This window comes from Periplaneta americana, chromosome 4 (assembly GCF_040183065.1).
Source record: "Periplaneta americana isolate PAMFEO1 chromosome 4, P.americana_PAMFEO1_priV1, whole genome shotgun sequence".
NCBI classification, from domain to species: Eukaryota; Metazoa; Arthropoda; class Insecta; order Blattodea; family Blattidae; genus Periplaneta; species Periplaneta americana.
Window position 1 is genome coordinate 96,342,646 of NC_091120.1, and position 12,929 is coordinate 96,355,574.

Below are 12,929 nucleotides of genomic sequence, written 5' to 3' on the forward strand. Positions count from 1 at the left end.
CTTCAACGTGTCCTCTGAGAATGTCGCAATATCTGCTGCATCCCTATCGAAACTTACTTGTTACTGATGTAGATTTCTACAGACGTTAGTTAAAGGCACAGAAACTGAATTCGACTTCTGAAAATATAAATACTGAAAGTAAAGGTGATCCACGTAAGTATAAATGTAGCCATTTATGTAGGTACGAGCACATATAATTCGTCACAGAAGTCATACGTAAATTGTTTTGCATTAAGCAAAAACTCAATTATTGATTCAACAAGATCCTTATTATTTTAAGTCTATAGTTTAGTTATCACCCGCTTAATGCTGCCTTAATTAAAAGGGATTGAATACAACTGGAAACGAGTTATTTCCATAATTTACAGTTTTTATTGCCAAGATCAAAGAATTACTCGGTAAATGAATGCGATTTTAAAAATTAAATTACTTGCTCTCATTAAGGTAATTCCTAAATCGATGTAAAATCGCCTATCACAATCAATTTTGAATGTGATGTTAATATTGCATGTGCTGATATTTAGGCCTACTAGTACCAAACCCATTACCATCATCACACATCACCGCCATCACCAATAATCACCGTCACCATATCACAATCACCGTTACCTTTGAATTCCTCTACCAACAACAATCGCCAAACTTTGAATCATCATAGTAATTTAAGTTTAGTAATATATAATTTTAGTTCTCCTATTTTTAAATGTACAGTACATGTATTCCTTTGAAAGAAGCTGCAGTTGTGAAATATTTGGACATCATCATTGATCAGCATCTGAACTGGTGTTCTCATGTTTCTTATCTATGAAGCAGATTACATATTTTATGTACAGTTTATTTAGCTCTTGTTTAGTCAACCATCCAATATGGTATTTTAGCGTGGGGTGGAACTTCAAAAATTTCTTTAGAACCTCTATGTTAAAATAATAATAATAATAATAATAATAATAATAATAATAATAATAATAATAATTATAATAATAATAATAACAATAATGATAATAATAATAAAATATGATTAAAACCTACTGATTACCTTTCTAAACTCACAATTTATAAATTTAAAGTCAATAAGATTGAACAATATACAAATACACATTACTGAAGTATTATCGCAAAAATCTTTAAAATCATATACAATTTTCTTATGTTAGAACACAATACCGAACGTTTCTTTACCCTTTCGTGAGAAAAAAAAATCACAAAGATAGGTTTAAAATACAGTATTAGTCTAAGATCAAGATAATGTAATTCCATATTCAAAATGCACCCTGAATTTTCAAAATTTCCTTTTTTTTAAGTTCAATGGGAAATTAAACACATGCTTATAAATTATACTTAAATTGATTATATATCTAATGTTTTGGTCCGCCGAGTTAGCTCTGCCGTAGCACGTCTGCCTCCAGACTAGCCGACCTGGATTCGACTCCCGGTGGGGTCAGAAATTTTAATGTAAAATTTCTACCTCGGGACTAATCACTAAATTGTGCACCAATATGCCAGGGTTTAATCCCAAATCTCTCCGCAGTGTATATGAAGAGAAGGCATGTGTCACTGTTGATAGTGATTCGTCCGTCGGATGGGGACGTTATGCCTGGCGGCCCCCTTGGTGCTATTCGATAGTAGGTTTCCCCTTCTCCCTTCCTCATCTTATCATCATCCTCACCTATTTCCTACACGAACACTTACACATACACTCACCTAGTACACGACATAACTTTTCACAGATAGACATCATGCATAACGTGGCCCGCCGAAGTGGTACGCAAGTTGAAAATGGGTCACAGTTATGTAATCTTTTCCGCAGGAACACGAATGACGCAAGTGAAGTGGGTAGACATTAAGACACATAAGGTAAGTGTACCAAAGGCTGATACTTTAAGGAACAAATTATGAATTTTGCCTCATTACAGGTAAGTTAAGTTATTTATATGAGTTGGTACAGGTATCAGAGGCAAGGTACTTATTTCTGTAAATTGGAGAATCAAACAAACAAAGTCTATATGAAGAGCAAATATATTTTTTTATTTTTTTTCAAATAAGCATGTTACTTGCACCAATAGCTGACACGTCAAAAATCGTTTTGTCCCAAAGGCTGACACATACATGCTCCAAAAGCTGACACTTAACATAAAACATTTTTGTATGAGTTCAATTAATTTATGACTGACAAATAAACATTTATATTAAACAGTACAGGGAAACAGTTAAGTTATAAGAAGAATATTGAAAAAATGAAACTTAACTTTCAAATACTGTGTATCATATAATGTCTTAAATTCGTAATATAGTTCTTACTCTAACAAAATTACCAAACTTTGAGGTCAATTTAAGTCAATGTGACACGATGTTTTTCAATTCTTTTACTTGATATATTTGTTTCTCATTGTCATATTTTGGAAGACTGATTTTTCCGAGGATATCTTTTGAGTTATACCATAGTTTATCCTCTATTCGTGGCCATTTCCATCCACTGCTACTCATTAACACTGCTTTAGCATAAGCTGTGTTTTCGTTTATATTTAATACAAAACCCGGAAGAATTATTATTCTTCGTATTGTACAATTACATGATCATTTACTTTTACCATCATTGAAATAATGTTACAAAAGATAGTTCACTTCTCTACACCCCAGTCATCTCCTTCTTCGGGTTCTAGCAACTCATCAATAGAAGAATGAGATGATTCTTCAGAAGATGTCTCTTTCCTTCTTTATTTGGTAGCATCTTTTTCTGTTCCCTTGTCTCCTTGTTTTTTTCTCTTTTCTATCGTCTTTTTTTCCTTTTATTTTTCTATACAATCCTCTTCTGTATTCTTTGCATGATATTTTTTCCACTCATCAGAAGTCGTAACTATTATAACCTTCTCTTAATTCTTTTGTTAGGTGTGCTTGTTTTCTGATGCCTAACGTGTGCATTTTTTAAGGGAAAAGGAATTGTTTGACCAGAACCACTTAGTGTATATCCTTCTTGTTCTTTGTATCCTGAAAGATTATTTGAAATATTACTTGAGTTTGAGATAGGACTGCCAGAAGTGTGTCCTGAATTTTCATTCAAATAATCTAAAGTATTACGAGGGTCAATCAAATGAAAACGACAATTCGGCTGCCAACAATTAGGTTACGCGCCGTCATGAGGGAACGTTTTGGAGTTGATACTACTGATTGAGAGCTGTATTGTCTGAGGTTGGCCAACCTGCATGCGCAGGGAGTGATGCGCGGCAGCAAGACGAAAATGACGTTCACAGTAACGGGAGCGTCCAAATTCCATAGACTTACTAAAGAAACACTAGACCGCTCACTGGCGCTAGTGTTATGCTCCCAAATTGAACAGCCGGCTGGCGGCCATTTGTTTGTTAGAGCTGAATAAGCACAGTTCTTTCGTGCGCTGCTTTTAATTGCAGTAATGCACACGGATGTAAAGATAAAGTAGGAAGGAATGTTATATTTCACTGATTAGTTAATCCTTCATTTCTAAGACGATTTTTTTTCTCCATATTATGTTAAGAAGACAAATTATTGTACTTGTCATGTGACTCTTTATGCTTCAAGTTTCATCTGAGTAAAGAATCTCTTAACCGAAAGTGGACAGGTGCAATCCGCAGAGAGATTTTCTACCCTACAATGAATCATTCAGTGTGTTCAACTCATTTCGAAGATAGTTTTTACCTTTCAAACTATGCTATTAGCATATACATTGCTATTGTACTTCATCTACTCCATATCATTTATTTTCTTCAAACAGTTCTTTTTTCAGTGCATACATGAATAATATTCACCGAATTTAAAGCTACAGAAACTGCATAATTTATAACATTTTTTTTAATATAACTGATTGAAAGTTATTCTTATCTTAGTTACGAATTAATTTAACATTTTCTTATGCTACTACTGCTGTTGTTACTACTACTACTACTACTAATAATAATAATAATAATAATAATAATAATAATAATAATAATAATAATAATAATAATTGTGCATTTTGACTTCATGCAGCAGTTTAACCTATAGATTGAATTTAGAAGTTGACATTAATTCTTTTATTAACCGTGGTTATGAATATTCACATTCCGAGTTCCTACGAAAATGATACAAGTCTGACAGCCAGGCTTTCCGGGTATCCCAAGTTAGGCGGGATTCTCCCAATTTCCTGGTTGAGTCCCGATTAAAGCGAGTCGGGATTGACAAAAAAACCCGATTTTACAGATTATTATTTAAACAAATTACGTCGGTATTTCCTATTATCCGATATTTTTATTTAAGCCTATATATTGATTCAAATAGTAACATTGTAAACATAGAAGTTACCACGGAAATTCAGTAAGTCTGTGAGGTAGCCCAGCTGATTGCCGTAAGGCAACTAATCTCGCAAAATAATACCTACTTCTCCTAGTTCTACCGCATTGTTGATTAATCCGTTTCGGTCCCTGGTCGCTGCTCTCACAATTATTAAATATTGTGTGCTTTGAGTGCGTTGAGTGGCAAAAAAAGATAGCGTTTTGATATCGTGTAAACAATTGCTGTGTTTTAAAATTTAGTAAACTATGTTTAAACATGCATTCATCGTCAGATAGTGAAACTGTTGCAGTAACGGTTACAAAGTTAATTTAGTAGCAAATGGTGAAAACATATTCGTGGTTAATAAAAGAAAAAATTATGATGTTCATTGTACTGTGTGTCCTTTGTACTTTAGTGTTTATCACGGAGGCGAATAGGCCTATTACATTAAAAAGCACGCAAACACTACTTTGCAGAAAACTGCTATAAATTTTATGGTAAAATGTTGATAAGACTGGTGTCTTAGGTTAGCTTCTGATATTCCGATTTCCCTCGCAGAAAACCTAGTAACTCTGCTGACAGCAGAAACACGGTATTAAAGGTATCTCGCAAAGGAAGTATTGTTCCTTTACACAAAAACATTTAGCTTTAGGATACGCAATACACGTATTTAAATAGCGGTTTCGAAATCTCGCGCGTTTTCTACCAAACAAATGGCGGATTTCTGCTACTTCAATTTGGGAACATATTTCTCACTTCTCCGCTACGGCGTGGTAGGGGCTCGCCAAATTCTCGCAGCATAGTGTGGTGCAGTTTCTAGCCGCCGAAGGCGTTTCATCAATTGAAATTTGTCGCCCTATGAAGAAGGTGTACGTGGACAACTGCATGTTGCGCGCCGGAGTGTATGAGTGGACGAAGCGATACCAACAAGGGCGAACATCACTGGAGGACGACCCGCGCCTGGCCAGTCCCACACAGTCATCACGGAAGAAAATGTTGCAGCAGACAATCTCATCCGGGCAGATCGGAGGTGTACAGTGGACGAAGCGGCTCAGAACCTGAATACCGGTAATGGATTTGCATACTCAAAAATCCACGACCGATTGAAATACCATAAACTGCGCGCAAAGTGGGTCCAAAATGGCTCACAAGTGAGTAGAAATAACACCGAATGGGACTGAGTTTGCAACATCTGATGAACAGTAGGTGGAGGCTTTCTTGGAACGTATTGTGACCGTGGAATGTAACATGGTGCAACTACGAACCGCAGAGCAAGCGACACATCATGCAGTGGAAGCACGGTACATCACCACGCCTAAAAATTCAGAAATTTCACAACCGTAGGCAAGGTGATGCTCATGCTGTTCTTTGACTCAGAGAGTCTATTACTCTGCCACTTCATGGAGAGAGGAGAATCTGTTACCTGCGCTCGATACTCCAAAATCCTCCGTACTGAATTGCGTCGCGCCGTTAAAAACAAGCGACCTGGACGTTTGCGTGAAGGTGTCATTTTGTTACACGACATTGCGCGACCACACACAGTTCGGCACACCATGGACGCCATTCGAGACCTGCGCTGAGAGGTGCTAGAACATACCCCTTACAGCCCGGACTTGTCACCTTGCATCTTCCAGATTTTCAGCAAGCTCAAATGTGACCTGGAAGGGTGCCGGTTTGCTACTGTCGGTGACGTGATTGAGGCATTGCAGCAGTGGTGCCAGCAGCAGCCAAAACAGACTTTTATAATCAAGGTATCACAAATCTGGTGAGCAGATGGGATAAGTGCCTAAACACTGGTGAAGATTATTTTGAGAAATAAAATTCCTCTGCGGAGAAAAAAAAATATTTTCATTTTACTGACTTGGGCCTGGGGTATCACTGTCATTATCATCTCTGTCCTGGCAATTCTTGTAGCTTCATCTTCAAAAATTACTATCTATCTTTCCCTTGAAGGACATGGTGGAGGCATGTGAACCCTTAGCTAAATTAGGAATCTATAAGAAGAACAAAGTATTCTAATTAAACATCCCTTGCAATTACCATAATAAAACGAAGTGATTTCAGTGAAAATAGAGATTTTTTAACTTCAATATGAACAAGAAAAGGTATTATTTTTAATAGCACTGAATCTCACGTGACAAAAATATTCATATGACAGGAACAAAATTAATGAAAACCACAATTATTAAAATTTTAATATGAAACACCGGTACAGGTACAAAAAAAAATAAATGTATTTTAATGAATATGATAAAAGCTTAAAGACTTCAGACAGAAGAATACAAGGAAAGAATTTGTTGGAAAAGGCGATTTAAAATTATTACTTGGGTGACAAAAAATTCTGTCAGCCTTAGGAACAAAATTTTTGAAACTGCTCTCATAGTTGACACACCTTGTCAGCTTTTGGTACAGAACTTCCTATTGCCAGTAGATTTAAATACCAGGTTCTTGTAACTTTTCTGGAATAATATGAACAAACAACTCATTTAAATGTGAATTTTTTTTATTTCACCAAAGCTTGACACATTGTGTCAGACACTGGAACATCTGTAAAATTAAGAGTACCAATGGCTGACATCCCTGTGACAGGTTATTCTATCTTCGTTTTCAAACAAACCATGTTCTTACTATCTTCTGCATACAATTTTACATATTCAATATTAATAACAACTTAAAATTCCACATAAAATTGGCATTATGATTAAAATAATTGTATGTGCACGCTTACCGTTTTGCTTAACAATAATGGCTATTCCATGCAAAATGATACAACAGTCTACTTTATGCAGCATCCATATTGTTGAATTCAGATGTATTTCCAGGAGAATACTGTGCGATGTTGCCAAGATAACAGGAAGTTAGAACAACTTCAGAAATTCTGTTTCTGACTACATGTAATCTTATTACGACATATTGAAACTGAAAGTGTCAGGCTTTGGGTCAGTGTCAGCTTTCGGTGCAGTTACCTTACACATGTATAATGTTTCTTTTATCTCCTTATTTGTTTACTTATTTTTATATAATATTTCTGTGTACTAACTTTTGTATTTCTTGTGTAAATTGGAACTACATTCGAACACGAACTTTGCTCATACGGGTGTTCCTGATTTTGTATGTTATAGGCCTAAGTAATTCACTTAGTATATATCAGGGGCGTACGCAAGGGGGGTTGTCGCATTTTGCACCGAGTTTTTTTTTTTATCCTTACACGTTTTCCTTTCTCTAATTTTTCCCTGTCAGAGTAACAAAATGTGCATCGACATAAGGAATATCCCTCCACTTCCTTCAATATATTAATCATGCCAGTTTCATTCTTCATCCTTGGTGAGTTCCATGCTCCATTACTGTGTTTAATTAAATTTATTTCGATATATTTTATTGTTTCCATGGATTTTCCTGTTATGTAAAGTAAAGCGTCTTACCTATTAGCGTCGTGCATTACAGGCGCTATGTTCGGTTCAAGTTTGCCGAGTATGATGAAGTTCGATATTCGCCGATGTTCGCTCTGCAGAAGGAGGCCTGTCGTGTTTGTTCCACCTTGTTATAAAAATATTCGCTATCTTTCACTCATGTTTTAATCGCTTAAGAATTTTAGCATAGATATTGCGGTTAGTTTTTAATATGAAAGAAGACGAAGTTTTTAATACCTTGGTTGCCTCTCTCATGTTCGAACATTGCAGGACACTATTTTCCTATCATATAGAAATAACTGTTGACTAATAGTCTTACTAATAAAAACTCTATATACAGACGTTTAATTGTCTTATACTTATACAATGCGTAGCTCGTTTATGAGTCGTGTGTAAATTCCTTACTAATAATCACTACATACGTCGTGTATAACAGTATAACTGTTACACAGCTACGTCATAGTTTCGTCATTACTTCGTTACGAAAGGCAGACTAATAGAATATCTGAGGTTCTCTACTGGATCCGGTAGAGCGCTCTAGTGTGGCGTGTTAAATATCGATAGTACAACTGGCTCTAATCGATTACCACACTACATTTTGGTCAAAGAGTACAAGCTACAGCAATATTATTCTAATAATTCTATGATCTTTTGTTTGTTCTTCTGTGGTTACAAGGTAAACATCATCATAAAATGACAGTCGATACGAACAGCTGTTAAAGGGGCGGCCATTTTTTCCCTATATACAACGCTTAAACAAGGGGTTTCGTGTATATAACTACTGCAAAGCAATTCCCATTGTATAGTTACAGCCTGTTTATACGTCCATAGCTTATTCACGGTTTATTAGTAACGTTTTCTGTCTCAACTCTGCATAAGTCTCGTATAAAAACTATACACGGTTTATTAGTAAGACTGTAACTATATAATATGATTATTGTGTAAGTGTAATAATGACACAAGCATTTTTATTAGGCTATACAAAATTAAACAGAAGCGAAAATTTGTTAAAAACTGGATGGCTGTGAAAAAATTACGTTTCAAAGATTTTGTTTGGATATTCATGAATATGTATTATTAGAACATAGTATAATATTAATAAATATACTCTAGCATAATAACAATAATAATAATAATAATAATAATAATAATAATAATAATACATAACATTTAAAATACCGATAAGGTAAATGGAAACAATTTTAATAATAATCCTCCCCCCCCACTCTGACAAAACTCTGCGTACGCCACTGGTATAATAAATATGAAATACCAAATTATCATCATCCAATATCACTCTTTAAAAAATCTGTCCCATGGCAAAATAAATTTAAATATTAAGGCGTCGCCATTGCCAGCATACTTCGCTGGAAAGAACACATCAAAATAGCTGACAGAGCTCTGTCACGCACCGTCCAATTATACACTTACTTGGTCCAAAAAGCACTCTGTCATCAGCACTAAAAAGACAACTTCATCTCAGAGCCATCTGTTCGACTATGACCTATGCTTGCGAAGTGAAGGTATGCAATCGTTATAGCAAGGTAATTGCATTACAGGGAGGTTCAAAATAGGTAATTTATCTACTACGAATTATGAGTGGTATCACAGATTTACTAATTTAGCACATTGTATGCACATACAATTCGACATGTCACTCGTTTCATCATATTTGAAGGACCTCACGACGTCTTAATTTACAAGAACTCCTTTACAATCCTAATAACTTAATAAAATAGCTCGAACAACCAGAGACAGTTCCAGGACAAAAGTATCTTCAGAAGCGATGATTAGACTATATGACTAGAAATAGGCAAACCTATCAATGTATAAATTAATGCATATTATGTAGTACCAATGCGCAATGATGTGTAAGACTAATGGAAGAAACATTATTCTCAAAATTAAAAAATAAACAATGTACGTACGTAGGAAAAGTCCATTGGATTCAGATCTATGTAATGGGTATGACTATCTCTGCCTGCTTTCTTTTCTGGTTTCTTATGCCAAAGTTTCTACCTTATACCGCTAGTCTCTTGTCACTTATTGCTTTATACAGTGTGTTCATTTCAAAACTTTCCACTTTGATTAATTTGAGATGTGCAGGGGACAAGATTTTGAGGAAAAAAGCATCGGAGAAGTTCAAAACCACTACTGATTGAATTTTTTGTTCCACCCCTTCGTCCCCACCTGCCTCCACTTTTCAATTTCAAATTGCACCATAATCTTCAGGCACACAATTTTAAAGGAGAAGATAAATCCTATCCATCTACCAAAATATAATAATAATAATAATAATAATAATAATAATAACAACACCAACAATAATAATAATTCGGTCCATTCTGAATAGAGTCAGAAACATAGTATCACTTAATGAACTAAAATTTATAAAAAAAAGTTATATTACAGGTTGTTCTGTATGGTTGTGAAACTTGGACTCTCACTTTGAGAGAAGAACAGAGGTTAAGGGTGTTTGAGAATAAGACTCTTAAGAAAATATTTGGGACTAAGAGGGATGAAGTTACAGGAGAATGGAGAAAGTTATACAACGCAAAACTGCACGCATTTTATTCTTCACCTGATATAATTAGGAACATTAAATCCAGACGTTTGAGATTGGCAGGGCATGTAGCACGTATGGGGAACCCAGAAATGCATATAGAGTGTTAGTTGGGAGGCCGGAGGGAATAAGACCTTTGGGGTGGCCGAGACGTAGATGGGAGGATAATATTAAAATGGATTTGAGGGAGGTGGGATATAATGATAGAGATTGGATTAATCTTACACAGAATAGGGACCGATGGCGGGCTTATGTGACGGCGGCAATGAACCTGCCATTTGTAAGTAAGTAAGTATTATTCCCATGCTATTGAAAGCAATAGACAAACCAACGCAGTGTCACCCCTGCCTAGTGAAATTAGGGCGAGTCGTGGTTCACATATCCACTGTCTTGCCTAAGGAATATACCTGCCTTTGGGCAGATCACTCACCATCATCACCATCAGACTGTATAATGAAGATATTGTGCTATTACAATGTGACTTTTAGAGAACCCGGGGGTTCATTGCCACTCTCACAAAAGTCCGCCATCAGTCCCTATTCTGAGCAAGATTAATCCAGTCCCTACTATCACATCCCACCTCCCTCAAATTCTCTTTAATATTATCCTTCTATCTATGTACGTCTCGACCTTTCCAAAGATCTCTTTCCCTCCGGCCTCCCAACTAACACTCTATATGCATTAATTAAAGTGTGTACTAAAAAATAAATCTGTTGTATGCTTGATGTTACTGGAGTTCCTGTTTTGGAATTGTCCTTTTTTTCTCTTTTTGTTAAGTTAATTTTATACACGCTTTAACATCTTAGGTCATATTATTGCGTGTGTAAGATCTTTGGATATTTATCGATAGGTCGTGAACTATTGTTGAGATTATGTTTATCATTTGTTATAATAAAATTACAAATATTAATCTTGATTACACAACTTTTAACAATATATCACTTCGGAAAACGTATTATGTGTCTTTCTCATGTTAAATTTTGCATTACCTCGTTAACATGTTTCAGGCTGTTATCGGCCATCTTCAGAACTGGTTGTTGCTGGTTCCCCGAAGTGATATCGTGTTAAAAGTTGTGTAATCATGAAGTCTATAATAATTAAATATTCTATGAGGTAGTCTTTGACGTAGTAGTTAAAGAAAATAAATTGTAAATGGCAAAATCACTCAATACACGATAGCGAAAAGAATTGTTGCCAAACGCAAAAAAACTTGTAATGAACAAGTATTTCCTCGCCCTCATCTCACTACATCTCGCCAAAAAAATGTAATTGCAATCTTGTAAAATTTTGACTTGTTCCACATCTTAAAGCTTCACTGGTAATGTAAGATCTAGACCTATGGAATACAATAAACGACATGAAATATCTATCGTCTTCATAACACTCATATTTCGATGTGGCCTCCAAATTATCCTCAATACCCAACAACAAAAGAATAAATAGTCTTTTCAGATTTTTAAATTCCGTTCTTAGATTCTCTTCTTCAAAAGTGTTAACGGTCATTCTGGCTTTGTACGTTAGTTTTTGCAAGACAGGCTAATGTTTTTTCATCGCTACAGCAAACGGCCGCCACGATTAAAAGTTTATTTTACTGAATTCAGAATTTTCAACCTAGATAAGTATGTTGAAATATTACAAATAACTGCTCTAGGGTTGTAATGAAAACCACTACCTTCTATGTATTATTCTACAATGCACTTAAAATTCAAACGCAAAATGCAGTGTTAATAATTAATATACATTATACGAAACAAATCACTGAATTTGAAATGTACTGAACTTTATTTAAACAATTCAAACTTTACTTAAGAAAAAAATTATTCCAATTGAACACGAAATATTATAAGTACCTGAATGTACTGTATATTAAGATTTTTAAAAATATTATTTTCAAAATATACTATCGAACAAAGACGTGCATTACAAAATCTCGGAAATTGAAAAAGGAGCTCTGCTCGTTTTTCAAACTTTTCCTCGATTTTGTAAAAAGCACTTTCCAACCTTGTATCGTAATATATTTTTTTTTAGTTGAACAGCATCTATGTCATGGTGTACCTTCACAGTACCGTAATATATCATTTCAATTTTTTTTTTCAATATGTGACTTCAGAAAAAATAACGATCATGTAAGATTAGAAAAGGCTTAACGATCTTTCCATGTTTTTAACGGGCTTTTTCGCCATAATTCTCGAAATGTTCAATTTTTTTAGTTGTTCGTCTTCATTGAAGTTCTTCTATAGGTACAGGGTGAAAGGGATATAAGTACCATTATTTTAACTGATGATTGTTCATGCCGGAAGGAAGAAAAAATATCCTTACAATTTTTTTCTTATTGCAATATTTAACTAATTATTAAAGTTTACAATATTAGGCATTTGGCAACGTTGCTGGTTGGGGAGGAGGGGGTTTAGAAGTATACAGTACAGCTCAAACGGAGTGTAGGGGTTTAGAAATACACAGTACAAACGGGTACAGACATACCGGTACAAAACAGATGCTCTGTTCCAATGCAGGAGCAGGTCATGACAATACTGTTGTTTACACAACAAATACAAACCACCAATCTCGTTAATAGAACATTATGGTAAATTTACATTTTATGTAACAATATTGCTCCATTTTTAATCGTACGTCTAAAAAGTAAACAATAATGGTTTCCTGCACAAAATCACACG